Source organism: Sciurus carolinensis, chromosome X, assembly GCF_902686445.1.
Source record: "Sciurus carolinensis chromosome X, mSciCar1.2, whole genome shotgun sequence".
NCBI lineage: Eukaryota > Metazoa > Chordata > Mammalia > Rodentia > Sciuridae > Sciurus > Sciurus carolinensis.
The window spans coordinates 52,012,836-52,034,285 of NC_062232.1; the positions used below are offsets into that span (position 1 = coordinate 52,012,836).

The window sequence follows — 21,450 nt, forward strand, 5'->3', positions numbered from 1 at the left end:
TAAGATGCTGAGTATTTCATAAGAAAGCTGAATGCTGCTCTAAAGTGCTCTTTATGTCATGTGAAATTAGGGAATTTCAGAGGACAGAGATGGGATTTGTTGTATAATAAAACATATGTAATTTTTAATCTTTCTATATTGAGAAGCAGCCATCTTTAAAAAGATGGCTGACTACACTTGTTTTTCCTCCTGTTAGAAAATTTGTCATAACTCAATAATGTGTCTTTCCCCTAGAGGTACTTGTTAATAATTTTGAAATCTTAAGGGCTCACCAAGGTCTGATGTTTCAAATCTGTATGAGTAAGCAGGAGAGGCTGAGCATTGTGGTGCAAATACCTTGAAGGAGGAAGTAATTTCTAAATATATATAGAGAAGCTTGACTATATATGTTGCATCCTCTATCACCTTCCTTCAAATTAATACTTAATAAACATTTTAATTTATGTGAAACTTCTCAAGCAGCATCAAAGCTCCTCTTGGGGAAGTGACAAGAACGTGGGATGGACAACTTCCCATATAAATAGTACCAAAGCATCACCACATGGTGGAGAACACACTCTTAAAAATGTTAAACTATGTGCAAGTCTTCAGCGCACAAAACAAGGTTAATGCCTCTTGGATACTTTGCTTGGAGGGCTTGCAGAGTATGTAAATAATTGACTTTGTGTGGCATGGCTGGTGACTGCATTGAAATCTGCACAATTCAGTTTTAGCTCCAGATTACTTCGGTTGACCTTTGTGAAGGTTTTATCTGCATAGAGAAGGTGTTTGACTTGTTTTAATCTATTAGGGCTTTGGAGGTTTTTCACTCTATTTAAAGTAATATTTACTAAGATAAAAGGTATGATCATGCTAAGTGGGTTGGTGTTGGTCAGGCTTTCTGAACATTGAGATATGCTGAATGTGGAGATTTTAATTCTAAAATCCTTATTAAAACCTCTCCCTTGAACCCAAACCAAAGGATTCTCCTTGCTTCCTTCTTAAAAATTCAGAAAAGAATAGCACCAGTTCAGACTTTTCATAAATGAGGGAGGATATTTGCCTGCCTAATAATAACATGACTCAGTGCTTACTTTTATTATTTTTTGTTCTTTTTAGTGCTTACTTTTAAAACTGAATTTTAAAAATTTGATAGTGTCACAATACAGAGTGAGCCACTTTTTATGGGCACTCTATAGTTTTATAGTCCTTAATTTAAACTTATTTTACATTTCTTCCTTTTAGAAAATACCTACATACTGCAAGCCAACATAGGCACAGACTATACATGAGTTGGGCCTAGCCATTATCACCCTCCTGAGTTATTTGGAAATGTTTTTATGGAAAATTTTTGCTGCAACATTGGTAGTAGTATATATTATAATATTGATCATCTCTATTTCTCTATTTATTACCAGACCACGACCATAGTCTTCTTTTCCCTCCCACCTTTCTTTGCCTGTAGGATGTCCTATATGTAGTCATGCACATTGCATTAATTTATTAGAAATCTATAGATCAGCTGGGTACAGTGTTGCATGTCTGTAATTCCAGTGGCTCTGGAGGGTGAGGCAGGAGTATTGCAAGTTCAAGGCCAACCTTAGCAATTTAGTGAGGCCCTAAACAACTTAGCAAGGCCCTGTCTCTAAATAAAATACAAAAAGGGCTGGGGATGTGACTCAGTGGTTAAGTGCCCCTAGGTTCAATTCCTGGTACAAGAAAGAAAAAGAAAAAAGAAATCTACAGATCTGTTTTGTACTTTTTACACTGTTGAATTCTTATAATAAAAACTATATCTAGGTTATTGAATAAATTTACTCTTATTAGAAATTTTAAAAAAGAAACAATCATAATTGTTTTACTTCTACAAGTAATGAATAAATTTTCTCTGGTTGCTTTCAGATTTTTTTCTTAATTGTCAGTGTTCAGCAGTTTGATTATTATGTGTCTGGGCATTAATTTCTTTGTGATTATACTGTTAGGTTTGAGAAACTTTTTGAAGTTGTAGGTTTATGTCTTTCACCAAATTTGTAAGTATATAGCTATTAATTTTTCAAAATTTTTTTCTGCATTTCACTTTTCTTCTTTCCTTCTGAGATTCTGATGACAAGAATGTCAGATATTTGGGTATTGTCTACCAGTTCTCTGAGGCTGTTCATTTGCTTTCCTTTTTTTTTTTTTTTTTTTTTTTGCTGCGTGGTTTAGATTATACCAATATTTTTTGTTTAGTCTTTTGTCCTATCCTGCAGTATGGATTAGCATAGCACTGGTATTAATCCTTACAACTTTATTTAAAAATGTATATATAAGCTGTATATACACACACACACACACACACACACACATACACACACAATGTAATACTATTGAGTTATGAAAAGAATGAAATCCTGTCATTTGAGGCCACCTAGTTGGAACTGGAGTTCATTGTGTAAAATTAAATGAGAAAGACAGATACCAGCCAAGTGTGCTGGTGCATGCCTATAATCCCAGTGTCTTGGGAAGCTAAAAAAGGAATATTGCAATATGAGGCCAGCCTCAGCAACTTAGTAAGACCCTGTCTCAAGATTAAAAAATAAAAAGTGCTAGAGATGTAACTCAGTGGTAAAGCACCCCTTGGATCAATCCCTAATACCACAAAACAAACAAAAATGATTTTCTCTAAAAAGAGCGGGTTAAGGAGGAAATAAAATTGAAAATATAAGTTATTTGGAAGTCAGTGATCATGAAAACATTGCTTATCAAAATGTGAAGAGAACAGCCAAAATTGTATTTAGAAATAAATCATAGGCATAAAGACAATTATTGGGAATCAAAGATTTTAGCCAGAGTTGGTGGCACATGCCTAAAACACTCGCTACTTGGAGACTGAGGCAGGAGGATGACATGTTCAAACCTGAGCATCTTCAGGAGACCCTGTCTCAAAAATAAAACCTGAAAGGGACTGGGAATGTAGCTCAGTTGTAGAGAGCACCTGGGTTCAATCCCAAGTGCCCGCCTCTAAAAAAAAGATAAGAAAGACATCTCAAACATATGTGGAATCTAAAGAAGTTGATCTTGTAAAAGTTGAAAGTTCAATGGTGGTCTCTAGAGGCTGGGGAGGGTCAGGGCAGAAGAAGGGGAGAGGTAGATCAACTGGCACGAACTTACATTTAGATAGGAGAAATAAGTTCTGGTATGTTATTGCACAACAGAGTGACTACAGATAATGAACTGTACATTTCAAAAAGCTAGAAGAAAATATTTTGAAAGTTTTCACCACAAAAGAAATAAATGCTTCAGGAGGTAAATATGTTTAATCTAATTTAAACTTTGCACAATATGTGCATGTACTAAACATCACATAATCCATTAATTGTACAATTTTTATGTTTTTATCAGTTAAAAAACTAGTTTAAATTTTTTAAAATTTTTGAAGAGTTTTATAGGAGCTGCTTTAAATTTTTTGGCAGATATTTCCAATACCTGTGCCATCTTGGTGTCTGTATCTGATGAATTTTTTCCCTTTTAAGTTGATATGTTTCTGGTTCTTTGTATTCCAAGTAAATTTGGAATGTATCCTGGATATTTTAAATTTTATTTCATGAGATGAGATGTTGGGTCCTTTTTAAACCCTAAAAAGAATGTTGACAGTTTTTGTTTTGGCAGGGAATTGACGAGTTTGGTTCTGACCAACCTTCTATGGGTTGCAGTTTGCTCTGTCCATTTAGTTTTCAAAGCCTTTACAATGCTCTCCAGATCAGCCAAGTGTGTGCCACGTAGTAGTCAATTTAGTGCTCTGTTCCCAACTTCCATTCTCAAGCCAGACATAGAAAGACATAGTAACTCATGTTCTCTTTCTCTCATGTGTGAACTAAAGAACAGTCCACCTGAAGTAGAATAGTGATTTCTGAGGACAGGGAAGGTTGTGAGGTGGGTGGAAGGTGGAAAAAGAGTGCTTGAATTTGATCACCGAGTGCTGAATGCATGGATGAAAATATAACACTGAATCTCATTAATATGTACACTTTTAATATGTATTAATAAAAATATGTGTGTGTGTTGTTTGGGGGCAAGTTCATGCATATGTCTCTTGAGGTGTAAGTCTAGCAGTTCATGCACAGCTTTAAAGATCACTTTTCTAAATTTCTCCCTCTGTATGATCATCCTGATGTTTATTGCTTTTCTAGAACTCTCTCTTTTGGTAGTCCAGCCAGAAAGCTGAGACTTTAGGAATTGTTTTTTCAGATGCTTCCCACAACTGTGCTGGCATGTGAGTCAAGTGGCAAGAGGATAAAAAAATACCAAGGTGGTACACCCTACCACTTGGGACCACCGTGGTGGTTCTTATTGGAAAGGATTATTTTCCTCCTTCGGTGTCGTGCATTCTAAGAGCTACAGGTGCCAGCACTGCCACTTCTGCAGAGGATTGCATGGATGCTGGGGTACAAGGGAATGGGGAAAAGAAAACAAAAAAATGGACAATTTTTATACTCAACAAAGTTTGCATGGTCTCTGGGCATGAAGAGACCTCTTTGGCTCCTTGCACCAGAACCACGTGGCTTCTGGAACTCTGTCTGTGTTGGTGCTGCTTCTGGGTTTGGGGCTGTATTGAATCCAGGCAGGGAGTCCTGGAGGAATAAAATAGTAAACTCGCTGTCAGTGCTAGTCAGACTCAACTCCAATCTTCTTTCCCATTCCTCCTGCTACTGTTTACTTTCTGAATCTCCAATTCAACCAGGTTTTAGAGCTACATTTAATGGGAGAGATGGTGTAAACTGTGTTTACCTACAACACAAATTTCTAATTATTACTATTGCTATTTTGTAAAAGGATCATTACTTGAAATTATTAACATTGTTTCTTAGAAATAAGTGCAATGATGGTTACCCCAATGCCATAAGCACAGATTTCAAATTCTTAAATTACTGACAAAGTACCATCTGGATGCCTCCCTGAAGACCTGGACTTCCTTAAGCTCATGTTTACTTTCCTTTGGGAATCTTTGTTCTATATAATGATGATGTTAGAAGTGAAAAGAATGAATAAGCTAAAAATGCAAGGTTTTCAGAAATTCTTAAGGTGCACTTGACAATATGTTTGTCTACCTCCCCCCCTTTTTTTCTTTTTGGTACTGGAGATTTAATCCAGCAACATTCTACCACTGAGCTACATCCCCAACATCCCCCCCCCCTTTTTTGAGACAGGGTCTCACTAAGTTGCTTAGGTCCTCACTAAGTTACTGTGGCTGGCTTCAAACTTGCAATCCTCCTATATCAGCTTCCTGAGCCCATGCAATTATAGGTATGTACCACTGTGCCCACTTACCCCCTCTTTTTAAGTGAAGATACCTTCAATTCAAATGAAATGTTGCACAGAAGCTTACTAAGTCAGCTAGATAAAAAGAGTGGGAGTAGCTCTGTTTATGGCAAGGCCAAGCAGTTTGCAATGCATCATTAAGTCCTAGGTCTATATGGAGCTCATTAAAAATTGCTAATGTGGGCTCAGCCTTTGGAATCATACATGACTATATTTGTGCTATTTTGACCAAGTCAATTCACATCTATATACTTCTTCATTTGTAAAATGTGTTTCCTCTTTTTGTAAATGGGCTAATTATACTTATTCCACAAATCTGCTGTTAAGATCAAATGAACTTGCATGAGTTATATATGTAAGAAATAACAAGTGCTCAATAAAGTGTAGTTTTTGCTTATTTATTTATTTATTGTGTGTGTATGTATGTGGTGCTAGAGATCAAACCCAGGGCCTCATATATTCTAGGCAAGTGTTCTACCATTGAGCTACACTTCTAGACCTTAGTTTTGAACTTTTAAAACCATATTTCCCAGATACATTACCAGTGAAACTCCACATCATGTACAACTGCAAAAATGGAATCCAGATTAGAATAAGTTATATGCCACATATATAATATGTCAAAATACACTCGACTTACATGTATATAAAAAAACAAATAAAAAATAATTTTTAGAATTAAAAAAATATTTCCACAACTCACAATAGCCAAGCTATGGAATGAACGCATGTATCTATCAACAGATAAATGGATAAAGAAAATGTGGAACATATGTGGAACATATACACCATGGAGTTTTACTCAGTCATAAAGAAGAATGAAATTAAGGTATTTGCAGGAAAATGGATGAAACTAAAGAACTTCATGTAAAGTGAGATAAACCAGACTCAGAAAGGCAAGGGTCATGTGTTTCCTCTCATATGTGCAACTAGAAAGAAAATAAGAAGTGAAGAGGGACCTCATGAAAATTGAAGCGACACTAGTAGAGGAGAGAAAGGGGATCAGAGAGAAGATAGGAAGGAAAAGGAAGGTATGGGTGAATGAAACAGACTAACTTACACTATGTGTATTTATGACTATTTCACAATGAATCCCAGCATATGTATGATTAGAATGTACCAATAAATTTTAAACATATTTTCTTAAGATACACTGATAATACTACAAGTCAGACTGAGCTTTGATATTATCCTGTCTTTGCTCAAACTTCTCTTGGATCTTCAAGATGGAAACATTCATCCTGTGTTGTTTAAAATACTCTAGTGATAGCTGAAACCATGTTTGAATCCTGGCTTTTCTACCTTAGCTCTGTGACTGCATTACTTCCTTTCTCCTTCTTCTAAGCCAGAATCCATAGCTGTAAAACTGGAAATGACAAAAGTGTTTTCTGCAAAGGGTTTGCAAGTCTTAACTAAGTTAATACCTGTGAAGCACTTAGCCTGGCGACTGGTGTGTGGTAAAAATTGGCATATAGTAAAGTTGAGTTATAATCTGGGTGAGGAGACAGATGATGCTGTACAGCATTATTCATAGATGTAGCGTTGTCCGACTTCAGGGTCCTCAGCACTGTTCCAGCCATCTCTGGCCATAGCTTGGTTGAAAACTCTGCTGATTTTTTTTTTTTCGGTACTGGGGATTGAACCCAGGGCCTTGTGCTCGTGAGGCAAACACTCTACCAACTGAGCTATATCCCCAGCCCCTCTGCTGATTTTTGAAAGCTCCTATGGAATATCAGTCCAGCCACTTACTTTCCCCAAGCCTTCCTTTTTTTCTTCTTAGGTTAGAGAACTCTGTCTGCCCCTTTATGACCTGCTGGGAGAAAAGGAAGAATATGATGACTTAAAAATACAGCCACAAACTCTTTGATTCTCTTCCCTTCAAAAGATGGAACCTGGGATCCCTCCCTCTTAAGACTTGCACTTAATGAATAGCATAAAGCATAAGTGACAATGTGCAATATCAGAGACTAGGTCATAAAAGGCAGTGTGGCTTCTGAGTTTTCTCTTATAAATAAGTAGCTCTGGGTGAAGTGAGTTACCAAGTCATAAGGACACTCCAACAGCTTGTCTGAGACAGTCTGAGCCTTGAAGAGGCTGCCAGGGAAAGCATAAATCTAATTAAGGACTATTTTATTGGAAAATTAAGGAATGTTATATTCTATAATGACAGAAAATGTAGCAGCAGTGCCATCTGAAATTACTTGGGAAATAGAAAATATATCCATGATCTGGATAATACAGCTAATGTAACTTCCAGCTAAAGCATTTAAGGTCCTTTCTGGTCTCTCCATGTTGCTTAGAGTGAAATGTGAAAGGGCAGTGTTTAGCCAAAGAAAGGTCTATTAAGCCAGAAAGAGTCTTAATGTACTGGTTTTGAAGATTCCTAGATCCTCTAAATGGTTAATAGTGCTAAAATTAAGAAATGGCTTTGGGGACTAGGACTGAGCTCAGTGGTAGAGCGCTTGCCTAGCACATGTGAGGCACTGGGTTCAATCCTCAGCACCACATAAAAATAAATGGATAAAAGAAAGGTATAAAAAGGAATGATAAACTTCTTTTAAAAAAAGAAACAAATGACTTTGGAAGGACGATCAGATCTAAGATACTGTCAGGTAAGCATGGTCTAAAAATAAAACCAAAGGCATAAATGTAAAATCCTTTGTTAAGTCCATGGGAAGAAATAACAGAAGGGATATCAGTAGAGTAGAAGAAAGGGATCAGGGGAAGGGAATAGGAGAGAACAAGGGGAGTATTGGGGAATAAGATTGATCAAATTATGTGTATTTTTATATTTGTTACAATGAATCCCACTATTATGTGTAATTATAATGCACCAATAAATTTTTTTAAAAAGACTGCAAGAAGATCCAAGGTCATGCCTCTGAGAGTTATTCAGTCAAGCAATGGGGCTTTTAAGGAGCTTAAGAATATTATTCCTCAATAGTCTCTACAAAATACCCAGTGGAAGGAAGGGTTTATCTCCAAGATATTTTTGGATGAAGCTTTGGTGCAATGGAGTAAACCTCAATAAGATTTACAGGACACTCACAAAGTTTTAAAGAGAATTATATTTACAGGCGTACTTTCAGCTTAAACTAAAGGAGACAAAAAGAAAATAATGAGGTGTTCAGATCCTCAAAACTCTACTGGTAGAGGAAAGCTGGAAAAAAATGCATGCAATTGCAAACACAAGCTATCTTTCATGAAAAAGGAAAGATGACCCAGAGGATGGAATCAAGGGCCAAGAGGGCAGAACCAGAGCTCTGGAGAATGATTCCCAGGAAGAAGTAGAACTGAATCGTAATCAAGAAACTTTCCACATTCCCCCATGTAGTTTACAGAATTGTTTATGAAACAGGGACTCCTTTGCATCCCCTCTCTTCCCTCTTTTTTGCACAGTACCATCTGCAGAGGTTATCCTATGCTTTCTCACCATTGTGTGTTGGGCATAAGTTTGGAACAGGTAACTTGTCTTTTGGGTTTACAGGTCATCGGGTTTGGAAGAACTGCACTCAAGGAGATTTGCTTAAAGTACTGTATCTATGGGAGTCTGAGGCATCACAAGTTCAAGGCCAGTCTCAGAAACTTAGTGAGACCCTATCTCAAAATAAAAAATAAAAAGAGCTGGAGATGTAGCTCAGTGGTAAATCACCCCTGGATTCAATCCCCAGTGCCCCCTGCCACCAAAAAATAAATCTGCACCTGATGAAGGTGATGAGATTCTACACCTTGAACTGATCTTGTGACAGGGAAAAACTGTTGGGAGGATTGGGAGTAGTGAGTGTAATTTGCATGTGGGAGGAATAGCAGTAATTTGTAGACTGAGGGAGAATTGTGGTATTTTGGAAATATGTCCACACATTCTTTTCTATTCTTCCCTTCAAAGGACAGAAACCGAGTCCCCATCCCTGGAGGGTGAGCTGCTTGTTATTGCTTGCTTCTGATGAGCAAGCTAAAGGTATTCATCAGTGACTTATATCTAATGGATAGAATAAAGCAGAAGTAACTATGTGATTTCAGAGACCAGGTCATAAAAGGGGCAGTCTGGCTTCCTCTGTGCTCTTTTTGCATTGGATTTCTAACTCTGGGGTAAGTATAATATCTGCCATGGCATGATGGTGTTCAGTAACCTATGGATAAGATGCATCATGAGGAACTGAAGCCATCTTACAACAGCCTAAGTCAGCCTAACATGACTAAGCCACCATGGAAGCAGGTTCTCCAGCTCCATGCAAGTCTTCAGAGGATCTTGTGAATGCACTCACATGAGAGACCTGTCACAACCTTCCTCTTTCCCTCCCTTTCTCCCATCCCCTGTTCCCTTCCCTCTACTCTATTGATCTTTCTGCTATTTACTTATAGTTTTGTTTTAAATTAGTGTCTTGTGGATGATGAGATTCACTGTGTTATATACATATATGTACATAGGAATGTTAGGTCAGATTCGTCCCACTATCTTTCCCTATCCCATCCTTGCTCTCTTCCCTTCATTCCCCATTGTCAATTCCTCTGATCTTCTCCTGTTCTTTTTTTATCCCTTCCTGCTTACTTTTAGTTAGCTTCCACATATCAGAGAGAACATTCAGTCTTTTTTGGAATCAGCTTATTTCACTTAGCATGATAGTCTTCAGTTTCATCCATTTACCAGCAAATGCCATAAAATCATCTTTCTTTATGACTGAGTAATACTCCGTTGTGTACACATATCACGTTTTCTTTATCTATTCCAGATCAAGGTTTTTCTAATTCTCAGATCTTGTTTTTGTGTATTTATCAGCACACACTGGCTAGGATTCACCCACAGATCAAGAGAAGGGTAAACTCCATGGCATTTCACAACTTTTTGAACTGAAACATTTCAAAAGACAGCTAAGTGAACTTCTTGAAACCATAGCAAGTCTGAATGAATGAGATTAGTAGACATTTGCTGCTGGAAAAAGCCCATGAAACCCCATGTACCTTTGTAGGTTAGGATAGGGACCACACAGAACCATGGGTGCTGTCAATCATTTGTGAAGCCATGACTAGGAAGAACCCAACCATGACATTCACCTAGGCCAACCTGTGAGTTGTAATAATCTCTGTCAAGTCTGCCTCACCATGAAAACAGGTATCCTAGAGAAGAATCATGTGAGAGAGATGGTGAGTAGTTGTTCCATACAGTAACCATAACTAAACCATTAATCTCACCCTAGTGTCCTGAACCCTTGAAAAAGAATGTATATTTTCAACAGCAGAATCTTTGGTTTCAAGGGGTACCATAACTTGTGTGTGGAGTCATATAGCACTCAGATTCCCCTATTTCCATCCAAATTATTTATGAAAAAGAAAACAAATGGGACTTTTATTCAGTGGCAGGATGGGATGCCACTCTCCACTCCTTCTCAATCGCATACTGCTGTATAGTTCAAGCAGATCCAGGAATTCACAAAATCAGATGTCAATTGGCTATTTATCTTTTTGTCCAAGAGAAGGACTAGTGAAAAACAGCAATTCAAGTTGGATTGGGACAGTACATATAACCAAGGCTGTTCTCTTGCACAGAGAACTAGTTGGCAACTGAAGGTTTGAGTGACCCTTCCACAGTAAAGAGTTCTTTGGAAGAGGCTTTTCAACCAGAGACTACCATTTCCCAGCCCCATACCACCTCTGCACAGGGTCATTTGACAAGTTCTTGCCAATGCAATAAATGGACACAATGTCATGTTGGGGTCAAGGTGGTTGAGTAATGTATGTGTAATTCTGAACATTCTCAAATCTCCATTTGCTGCTAAAACACTAGAGTGATCTTGAAGCCACAAAATGGAAACTGGTAGATTCTTGGGCCACCACTTGGAGGAGACTTGCAGACTCTCCAATAGACTGACCTAAGAAAAAAATAAACCTTTATTTTGCAACCACTGAGACACAAGTGTCGTTTGATACAGCAACTATTGTTACTCTTATTAATACATGTTCTCTGACCCTTGTAATATTCCAAGTACATTATAGCACCTAGTTGACAACAACCTCTTGAACTAAAGAGTAATTATTTATCTCTATCTCTAAGACATTCTCTTTTACTCAGAACCCGGATTTCAATGAACCCCTGATACCAATTCAAACCTAGGGGAGATCAGATGTTGTCCCTCCCACTTCCCTGCATTCTTCATTTGGTGATATTTTGAATCTTTGGTTCTATATCAAGAACTGTCAGGCAGTAGCAATAACTTCAGTTCCCAGGATTATCAGGTGTGGAAGATCTTCAGAATCACCCCACTTTAGCAGAATTCACAGAATGCACCTGTGCCAGCACAACCTTTAGGGGATCCCCTTCAAGGGTGTTATGAACCAGGTGTTTTCCTTAGACCTTACTGCCAGCTAAGGAGACAGCCTGAGGCTTTTGATGAGGCTGCATTGGGCCTAGTGTTCTAAGGGATAAAAAAAATCATGTAAGATTAAAGATAGACTAGGGGCATCTCTGGGGGACAGTAACCTGAAACTTTGTCCATTACTTTTATCTCTCCCCTCCCATGGTATAACACCATATTTACTATGAGGCAGGTGCCATGACTAAGGTAGTCCACTTCCTGCTTCCATTATCTGCTACCCCACTGTGTGATACCTGCAGGAGATGCTAAAATTCCTTGACTTGCACAGTAGTACTCTGCTAAATCAAGACTCCCCCATCTTGTGCCTTTTCCAAAGTCTCCACTTACCTGCCCATTGCTTTTCTCCTTCAGAAGTGTTCTGAATCAGATCTCAAAATAGTCCTGGTATTTGCCTGCCAGAACAACAGGACTCTTGAGCCCTCTGATTTCCCTAGTAGTCAAGTTTTCCATCTTATATGCCTCTACCTAGAAGCCCTAACTATTTCAGTAACAAAAGTTACTACTTCTGCTACTTGCCTACACCACCCAGTACTCCTAGGTGAACCTTTAAGACCTTCAGGGTGTCTGATACCCAGAAGAATTCACTGCTACCAGCAAATACTGCTTACTGGGAAAGGGGCGGGGGAATAGTTACTATGTGGGAACTTGATCTGGCTTTTGTCCTGCTCTGTATTCTGCCTCACCTTCCACAAAGCAACCCTGATGCAAATTACAGCACCTGCTCCTGGTCCCATTCCAGGTCTCTGAAATCATGAACCACACTTGCTGCTGCCTCAACCCCACCTCAGCAGGACGTAAGGCTTCTTCTAGCTCCTGATGGGCACCTGGATTCCTGCTGTCAACACCACCCACCTCACTACCATAAACCTCCAAGATGCTGTGCTAGGCATTAGGGATACAGCAGAAAATGAAATAAAGTCCTTCTCTCATGTAACTAGTGCTTTGGTGATATAATAGGTACAATAAAGACATAATTAAATGAGGATATGCCCAATGGGTACAAACGAGGATATTATTCTAAATGAAATAAGCCAGTCACAGAAAGACAAGTACTGCATGATTCCACTTACATAAAGTATCTACAGTAGTCAAATGAATAAAAACAAGGAATAGAATGGTGGTTGCCAGGGACTGGGGAGTGGGGTAACTGGGGAGTTCCTGTTTAATGGGTATAAAGTTTCAGTTATATTAGATGAACAAGTTCTAGAGATGTGTCTGTAACATACTACCTATAGAAAGTATATGGTATTGTATAATTTAACATTTGTCAAAAAGTAGATCTCATAGCAAGTGTTCATAACACACACATGCACACATATGCACATGACAAAAGGACACCAGGAAACTTTGACATGTATTGGATATGTCTATGACTTGGATTACAGTGATGACATCAGGGGTGTTTGCATTTGTGAAACTCATTCAATTAAATATGAGCAATTCTTTATCAATTATACCAAAATAAAGCTACTTTTAGTTTTATTATGATTGTTTTAGTGAAGCTCTTTTAAAAAAACAGAGTAAGGACATGTAGAATGACAAGAAGAGGATTACTATTTTAGATAGAGTAGTCAGGGAAGACTTCTCTGAGATGCTGACAATTGAATGAATGCCTAAATGCAGTGAAGTAGCAAGCCATGGGAGAAAAGAATTCTGAGAGAAGGGAAAGCAAATGCCAAATAGCTTGCAATATCCATAAAACTGGTGTGTTTGAGAAACAGGAAGAAGGTCAGAGTGAGCAAAACACTTTCTCCTTAAAAGACTGTCAGAACTAATTTCCCCTCAAGATTTACACTGTTGTTCATCTGAGTTACCACAAGAAGGAAGGCCAAGACTCCATTATCACCTGGACTATTATTTTGTTTGACTCTATACATCTCCTAACTTAACTTTCCCTCTCCTTGCTCTTAGCAATAACCTCAGTTACTAGGTTTTTGACTGAAGAGAAGCAATCAGAAAAGTGACTCATCTTCCCACAGCCAAATCTTTTACTCTATCAGTGTCTATTCAAATTCTCCTTTCTTTTCCTCTTGATTTTAAGGATGGGCTGACTACACCTCAATCACCATCCTGGAAATTTAAGAACTTTGCACCTATAAATAAACCCTCTTTTTCTCCTACAGCCGTTAAGTCTTTTCCTGTCTGCTGGATCAGTTTCATCAGTTTACAATATGCTTATTTCTACTCCATGTCTTGCCAAGGACTCCCCAGTTCTCTGTTACCTTCAATAGTGAAGCCCTAGAACCAATTGTCTGTGTCTTTTGGCTCCACTTTCTTATCTGTCATTTTTTCTTCAATACTTTCCTCTCAAGTTTTATTAAGGTCCCCAAGATTACCATCTTACTAATCTAATAGGTTTAGAGACACTGATTCTCCCTCCTATCTTGAAAAAAATTTGGGGAGTGACTTGGTTTCCAGGAAGCCATTCTTTCTTGGTTACCTTCCCTTTTTCCATGGCCACTCTTTCTCAATCTCCTTTGATTGTTCCAACTCCTCTTCTTGATCTAAAAATGTTAGAGTGACTCAAGGTTCAGTCTTCAGACTTCTGTTCTCTACATTTACTCCCTGAATGATCTCATCCAATCTATCCAATCTCATGACTTTGAATAACATTTATTCCCTGATATCTCCAAATTTATATCTCTAGCTCCATAAGATCCCTACTTGTATGTCTAACCACATACTTGAGATCTCCATTTAAATACCTAGTAGGCATCTCAAATTGTATTAAAAATTAGCCTCTATTTATCCTACATTAAAAATGCTTCTTCTCCCAACTAGTCCAATGATCAGTGACATCACTGTTTATCCACTTTCCCAGACCAGAGACTGAATTCTTTGAATTCTTTTTCCTCAAACTCCAAATCCAATTCATAGGCAACACCTGTTGGCTCTACTTCAGAATATATCTGGATTCTGACCACTTCTCACCATCTCTACTGCTATCATCCCAGCACAGGCCACCATCATGTCACACCAGGATGACTTCAGTAGTTTCTTGAGTGAGATCCCTGGCTCTTCATTTTTGTCCTCCATTACAGTTTTTCACACAGCAACCAGAAAAGTCTTTAAAAATTTTCAAGCTTACTGTGTCACTTTCCTAGTAAAAATCCTGCATGTGATGACTTAAAATTGCATTTAGTATATAAACCAAGTTCTCCCAAAGTCCTCAAGTTCCTATGTGATCTGGTTCCTGCCTATTTCTCTAAGCCTGTCTCTTCTCTCCCTTGGTTGATCAGCCTTGCCTGGCCAAATTCATTCTTGCCTCAGGAACTTTGCACTGCTGTTTCCTTTGCCTGGAACAATCTCTCCCAAAGGGTTTGCATGACTTCACTTACTTCAGGTCTCTGATCAAACACCAGCTCTTCAGAAGGTCTTCCATGGTCGCTCAATCAGAATTAGCTTCATGGCCATCAATCTCAATTCCTCACTCTTTTATTTTTATTCATGAAACTTACATATATGACTTTCTATATTTGTTTGTCTATTTATTTATTGTCCCTCTTTCTCAGTATAACTTAAGATTCCTAATACCCATAACAGTGCTTGGCATACAGAAAGCACTCAATATTTGTAAAATGGCTGAACCATTGTTTCTGAATTTAGCCCTCAATCTATCCACATCCCCCTAGTCTTTCACCACTTCTTCCTTACTAGGCTCAGTTCACCTAGGTCCCTTCATACCCCTCACCACACTTAGGAATTGATAGCTAAAGTGTATGGTTACAGGGCAATCTGGATTCTCAGACCCAACAAATAAACTCCAGTGGGAAATATATGAGTCAGGGGGTGTTCATAAGAGTCCAACTCTCACCTTTAGTACCTTTTACAGTGCCTTGAAAAATTCCACAGAGCCAAACTGGTCCCATACCCAGCCTACCCAACAGTCTGGGGGTGGAGGTATGAATGTATTTAAGTGACCTCTGCTTATTTTCTAGATTCCATCTCATTTCAAAAGGGATTTGAGCTGGGCATCTTATTTAAAATCCCATACCTAGTATGTTTATCTTCTTTTCTTTACTGTGAACAAAGTGCCTGAAAAGAACAGCATAGAGGAAGAAAAGTTCTCTTTATACTCGTAGTTTCAGAGGTTCAGTTCATTATCAGCTGGCTCCATTGCTCTGGACCCAAAGTGAGGCAGAAAATCATGGCAGCTATGGGCAAAATACAATCTCCAAGGGCAGGTCCCCAGTGACCTACTTCCTTTAGGTCATGCCCCGCTTGTCTACAGTTACCACCTAGTAATTAATTAAAGTTATTAATCTATCAAATGAGATAATCCACTGATTAGGTTACAGCTCTTGTAATCAATAATTTTACATCTGAATATTTCTACATTGTCTAACATGAATTTTGAGAGGACACCTAATTTCCATAACACCTAGTCTTAAAGCACATTGTTTGAACCATATAAAAGAGGAATATCAGAATGTACTGTCCTCACCATTGACAGGATTAGTTATGGACCACTCTTCTCAACTTGCTTGTACAGTTTTGCATCATTTAATGATGGGGATAGTTTTTGAGAAATGCATTGTTAAGTGATTCTGTCTTTGTGCAAACACTGTAGGATGTGCTTACACAAGCCCAGATCAGGCAATGAGGTCTTTTTTTTTCTTTTCTTTCTTTCTTTTTTTTTCTTTTTTGATTCTGGGGGATGGGGACATTGAAGCCAGGGGTGCTTTACCTCTGCGGTACATCCCAGTCCTTCAGTTTTTGTTTTGAGGCAGGGTCTTGCTAAGTAGCTGAGGCTGGCCTCATACTTGCCATCCTCCCAGCTCAACCTCCTAAATTGCTGGGATTATAGGCATGTGCCACTGTGCTCAGCTCTCAAGAAGGCCTCTTTGGTGCAATCTAGAGGTGTGGAAAACATGAGATGTATGAGGCTAATGCCAGTATAACATGGTATACTGTTTTATACCAAACTTTTTATTTTTTTAATAAATAGAAAAAATATACTCTAAAAGGTCAATAAAAAGTATGATATAGTAATATACAACTAGTAGCATAATCATTTATCTTCACTGCCAAGTATCATGTGCTATTCATAATTATTATATACTATACTTATATATAAGACTGGCAGAGAAGTAGTTTGTTTACCCCAACATCACCACCAACATGTGAATGACGCATCATGGTATGGCTTTATGATGATTCTGAGGTCACTAGATCATAGGAATTTTCAGCACTGTTCTAATCTATGAGACAATGCAATCCATTATTCACCAAAACATCTTTCTATGACACATGATTGGAATTGATATTACCCTACTCCTGACCCTTCTACATTCCAAAGGTTCATTTTTGTCCTCATTTTACACTTCAGTCTTGCTTTGCCTAGCAATGACATTGACTCTTCTAGACCATGTTTGTGGTTATTTGCTCTTTTGCATTTCCTCTGGTCACTTTGGAAAATGTCTCCCTTGAACTCACTCTGACCTAAAATCAGGTAACATATGGTCAACCTATGACCTTAGGAAGTTCTGCTCTTGGACATAGAAGAAAATTCATCCTTTTCAGATGTGTGGACATGTGGGGGAAGGGTCTTGATGTAGGGAACTATTCTCTTCTTATTGCCTGCAGGAGAGGGGAAAAACAGTTTGCACACACACACCTGAGTGTTCACTGATAACTACCAGGATAGGGTTGGAAGGGAACAAGGTATGGCGATTGACTCCAACTCCTATTTTAAATATTTGAGGCATGAGTCTGTGAAGATACTCACTAAAGTTCTACTTCTCAATGCATGCTGATACTTCAATGGCCCCCATACACCCAAGGATGCTTAACCACTGAGCCACAGCCCTTTTTACATTTTATTTTGGGACAGGGCCTCACTAAGTTGCTGAGGCTGGCTTTGAACTTGTGATCCTCCTGCTTCAGCCTCCTGAGTCTCTGTGAGTACAGGCAGGCACCACTGTGCCCAGCACTGATATTCTACTTCTTGAGAGAATGAAAACAAATTTTTCTCTTTCCCACTTTCCCCCTCTTAAATTTTTCAATCATTCCAATGATGATGATTATTTTCCAATTTTGGGATTTGCTCTTACATAGCTATGGAGAACTGTGAATATCAGTGTCCTCATTTGTAAAATGTGAATTATAATCTCTATTTCTGAGAATTGCTATGAGGAATAAATTAAATAATGCACATAAAGTACTAACAACATTGCCTGGGATACAGTAGCTCAGTAAAGTATCCTCTTGTCTCTTCTAGTTGACCTTCTAGTTATGATTTCAACCCCTGGGTTTCAGTCTCTTTTCATGGGTGTCTGAGACTTACACACAATTTTCAAACCCAAAGGAAACTCTGATTACTATGTTTCTTGACAATAAACAACAGGGATGGAAGGTGATGACAGTGACTCATAAAAGGATTGGTCCCTTATGATTGAAGAAAAGAAGAAGTTTCTGTCCTCAGTCTTGTATTCTCATGATATTTAGGGGCTAATGGCTTGTAAGTCATGTTCAAAGGAGAGATAGAAGACAAGGGAGAAAGAGAGAAAATAGGCCATCACCTATGGGCTGCGGCAGCCAACCTCAGGGGGAACAGGCAATACCAGTTACGATGCAGGAATCAGCAGTCATCTTGCATGGGAAGAGAGGAAGAGCAAACAAAGATGTGACAGAAGCAGCATTAAAAAGGAAGGGCTTAAAAGAATAAGGGCATAAAATATGTTTGATATGTGAAATTATATGATGAAAATAGTTATTGACTGTTAGAGAATGCCAATGAAGCCAACTTATCATTTTAAAAGCCAAAAGTTAAAGGGGAAGATCAAGCATTTGTCTTGGTTTTTCCCTAATATGGAAAGTAAGACTAAAGAGTAAATGTGGGGAATTTCCATCTTATTCCATCTATGAAATGAATAAGAATGACAGTATTAGAGTATAATTATTTCTAATGGAATCCCTAATAAATTAATGAATTCAGACATTGAGCATCACTAGTTATTAACATTACAAAAGAAAATACTACACATTATGTATGTGCCTCCTATTGTAGAACCCTATAATACTAATGAAGTACTCTTTTTTGCACAATTTTTATTTGTTTACTTTTCAAAATAAGTAAATTAGCAAAAAATAATCAAAGAGCAGTCTCCATGAATATAAGAAAAGGTTATCATATAAATAGTATTCTTTCCATACCATACAGTAATTATTTAAAAATCAATAACAAAGACACAACTGAAAAATCCCCACATGTTGAGATAAGAAACACATTTCTCATCCAATCCCCAGCACCCGTCACCCCCCAAAAAGTATATAGAATGAGCCACGCGTGGTGGTGTACACTTGTAATCCCAGCAACTCAGGAGGCTGAGAGAGGAGGATCAAAAGTTCAAGGCCTGCCTTGGCAACTCAGCAAGGTCCTAAGCAAATTAGGGAGACCCTGTCTCAATATTAAAAAGTAAAAAAAGGGCTCAGGGTGTACCTCAGTGTTTAAATGCCCCTGGGTTTAATCCCCAATACCAAAAAATGTAGAATGAACCTGGTAGTATTGGGTAGAACTATATGACTATTTATGGCCATATGACTATTTCATTGTGAATGAAAATGATGTATTACTTTGAAGTCAGAGGGTTGAGAACCCACAAAATCCTCCTTCCTCCCTGCATGAAAACTAGCATCATTTGAGATAATGGCTGCTTCCTCAGACTGGGTCTGAGTGCTAATGGAGTAGGAAAGAATGAGAATTCAAAAAGCATAAGTTTTATGACCTGCTAATCCATATATTCAGGAATATATAATTATAAATCAAGAACAGGATGCCACAATAAAAGAGCAATCGTGCCAAGAAAGACTTCTTGGAAATAAAAAAGAACATAAATAAATATTTTGTGTTTTATATAAACATTTTGTTTTGCATTATAATTTACAATATAAAATCAAAAACATGAAGCAAAACCACAAAATGCTGAAACATAATAGAGAAAAATTGGGCCATGAAGAATCAATCTAAAGGTCCAACTTTGGTTTCCTAGAGATTCCAAAAAAGACAGATAAACATGAAGATGATGCAACAATTTTAAAAGGAAGACAATTTTTCAAAAGTAAAGAAAAACCTGAATACTTAAGGTGAAAAGATTCTCCAATCCAGAATATGTTGAATAAAAGAAGATCAACACTTCTACATTGCAAAAACTACAGGCCTAGATAAATGGTTTTGAATTCTATCAAATATTTATAGAAAAATATAACACCAATTTTACACAAACTCCTTTGGAAAATAGGAGAGGGAGAAACACTTTTCAACTTGTTTTATAGAGTACTCCTGGTGAGCATAACACTGGCTGCTTGAAAGCCCAATAGAAAATCTGGGGCACTCGCTCAACATGATCCCTCCTCTTGGCTCAGTGTGGCGTGATCCAGAGAAAACTCTTAGTTCCCAGCTTCTCCCTGGGGAAAGAAAAGGAAATCTGAAACATATATCCAACATTCAGACATTCTGAAGATGGCCTGGGGGACTAGATTTTATCTTTTTCAAATCTAAGCACTGACAGAACAGAGTACGACAGTGGGAGTCACACAGGTCACCAGGAATCCCTTGATGTGCTGTATGGTGAATACATTTATGGATTTTTGAGAAACTGCCAAACTGTCTTTCAGAGTGACTGTACCATACTATATTTCCACTAGCAACATTTGAGTGACCCAATTTCTCTGAATCTTCTCCAAAACTTGGTGGTGTCACTGTTTTTCCTCTTTGATTATTATTTTCACTCTACAAATATATGGGATACAGTGTGATAAATCACTACATATATATCATGTAACAATAAACTAAGGTACTTAATACTTCAATCTCCTTAAACATTTTAAAAATTTGATTAAAATGTAATAATTATATATATATATGTTTATGGGTTATAGTGTGATTTTCTATATGTATGTACAATATGTACTGATCAAATCAGGTTAATTAATACTTCCATTTCTTTATCATTAATTTATGTTTGGAGTCTTATAATTACTGTCTTCTAGTTGTTTATAAAATATATAACAGGTTTTTGTAAACCATAATCACCTCACAGTTCTATAGAACAAAAGAATTTGTTGCTTCTACCTGTGTTTAGGTACCTATTGTCCAACCTCTCACTATCCCCCCATCCTTCCTAGTCTCTAGCGAACACTATTCTACATTCCAATTGATATTTTTTAATATGCAAATACAAGAGAGAACACATGTACTTTTCTTTCTGTGACTGACTCACTTAACATAATGTCATCTGGATCCATCCATTTTGCTACAAATGATAGGAAATCACTCCTATTTATGGTTAGATAATATTCCCCTGTGAATATATACCACTGTTTCTTTCTTTTTTGTAGTACCAGGGATTGAATTCAGGGGTGCTTTATCACTGAGTTACATCCCCAGCCCTTTTTATTTGTTTTTTTGAGACAGGGTTTTATTAAGTTGCTCAGCTTGGTCTCCAAATTTTGGTCCTCCTATCTAGACTCCCAAGTAGTTGGAATTACAGGCCTGCATGACTGCACCAGGCCTACCACCTTTTCTTGATCCATTCATCCATTGATGGGTATCTATGTTGATTTAATGTCTTAGCTATTGTAAATAGTGCTACAACAAACATGGGCATGCAGGTGTCTCTTTGATATGCTGATTTCATTTCCTTTCTATTTATAACCAGATGTGGGATAGCTGAACAGTATGGTAGATGTATTTTGAGTTTCTTGAGGCACCTCCATACCATTCTCCAGAGTGACTATATTCATTTACATTCCTGCCAACAGTGTATGAGTGTTCCCTTTTCTCCTTATCTTTGCCAAACTT

General features: G+C 37.8%; 1 non-coding gene across 1 annotated transcript; it reads right to left on the minus strand.

The window, feature by feature from the left end:
- Positions 1 to 6,899: 6,899 nt before the first annotated feature.
- Trnav-cac (transfer RNA valine (anticodon CAC)) lies at positions 6,900 to 6,973 on the minus strand. Its single transcript has one exon. It is a non-coding gene; the product is annotated as a tRNA-Val (tRNA).
- Positions 6,974 to 21,450: the final 14,477 nt, after the last annotated feature.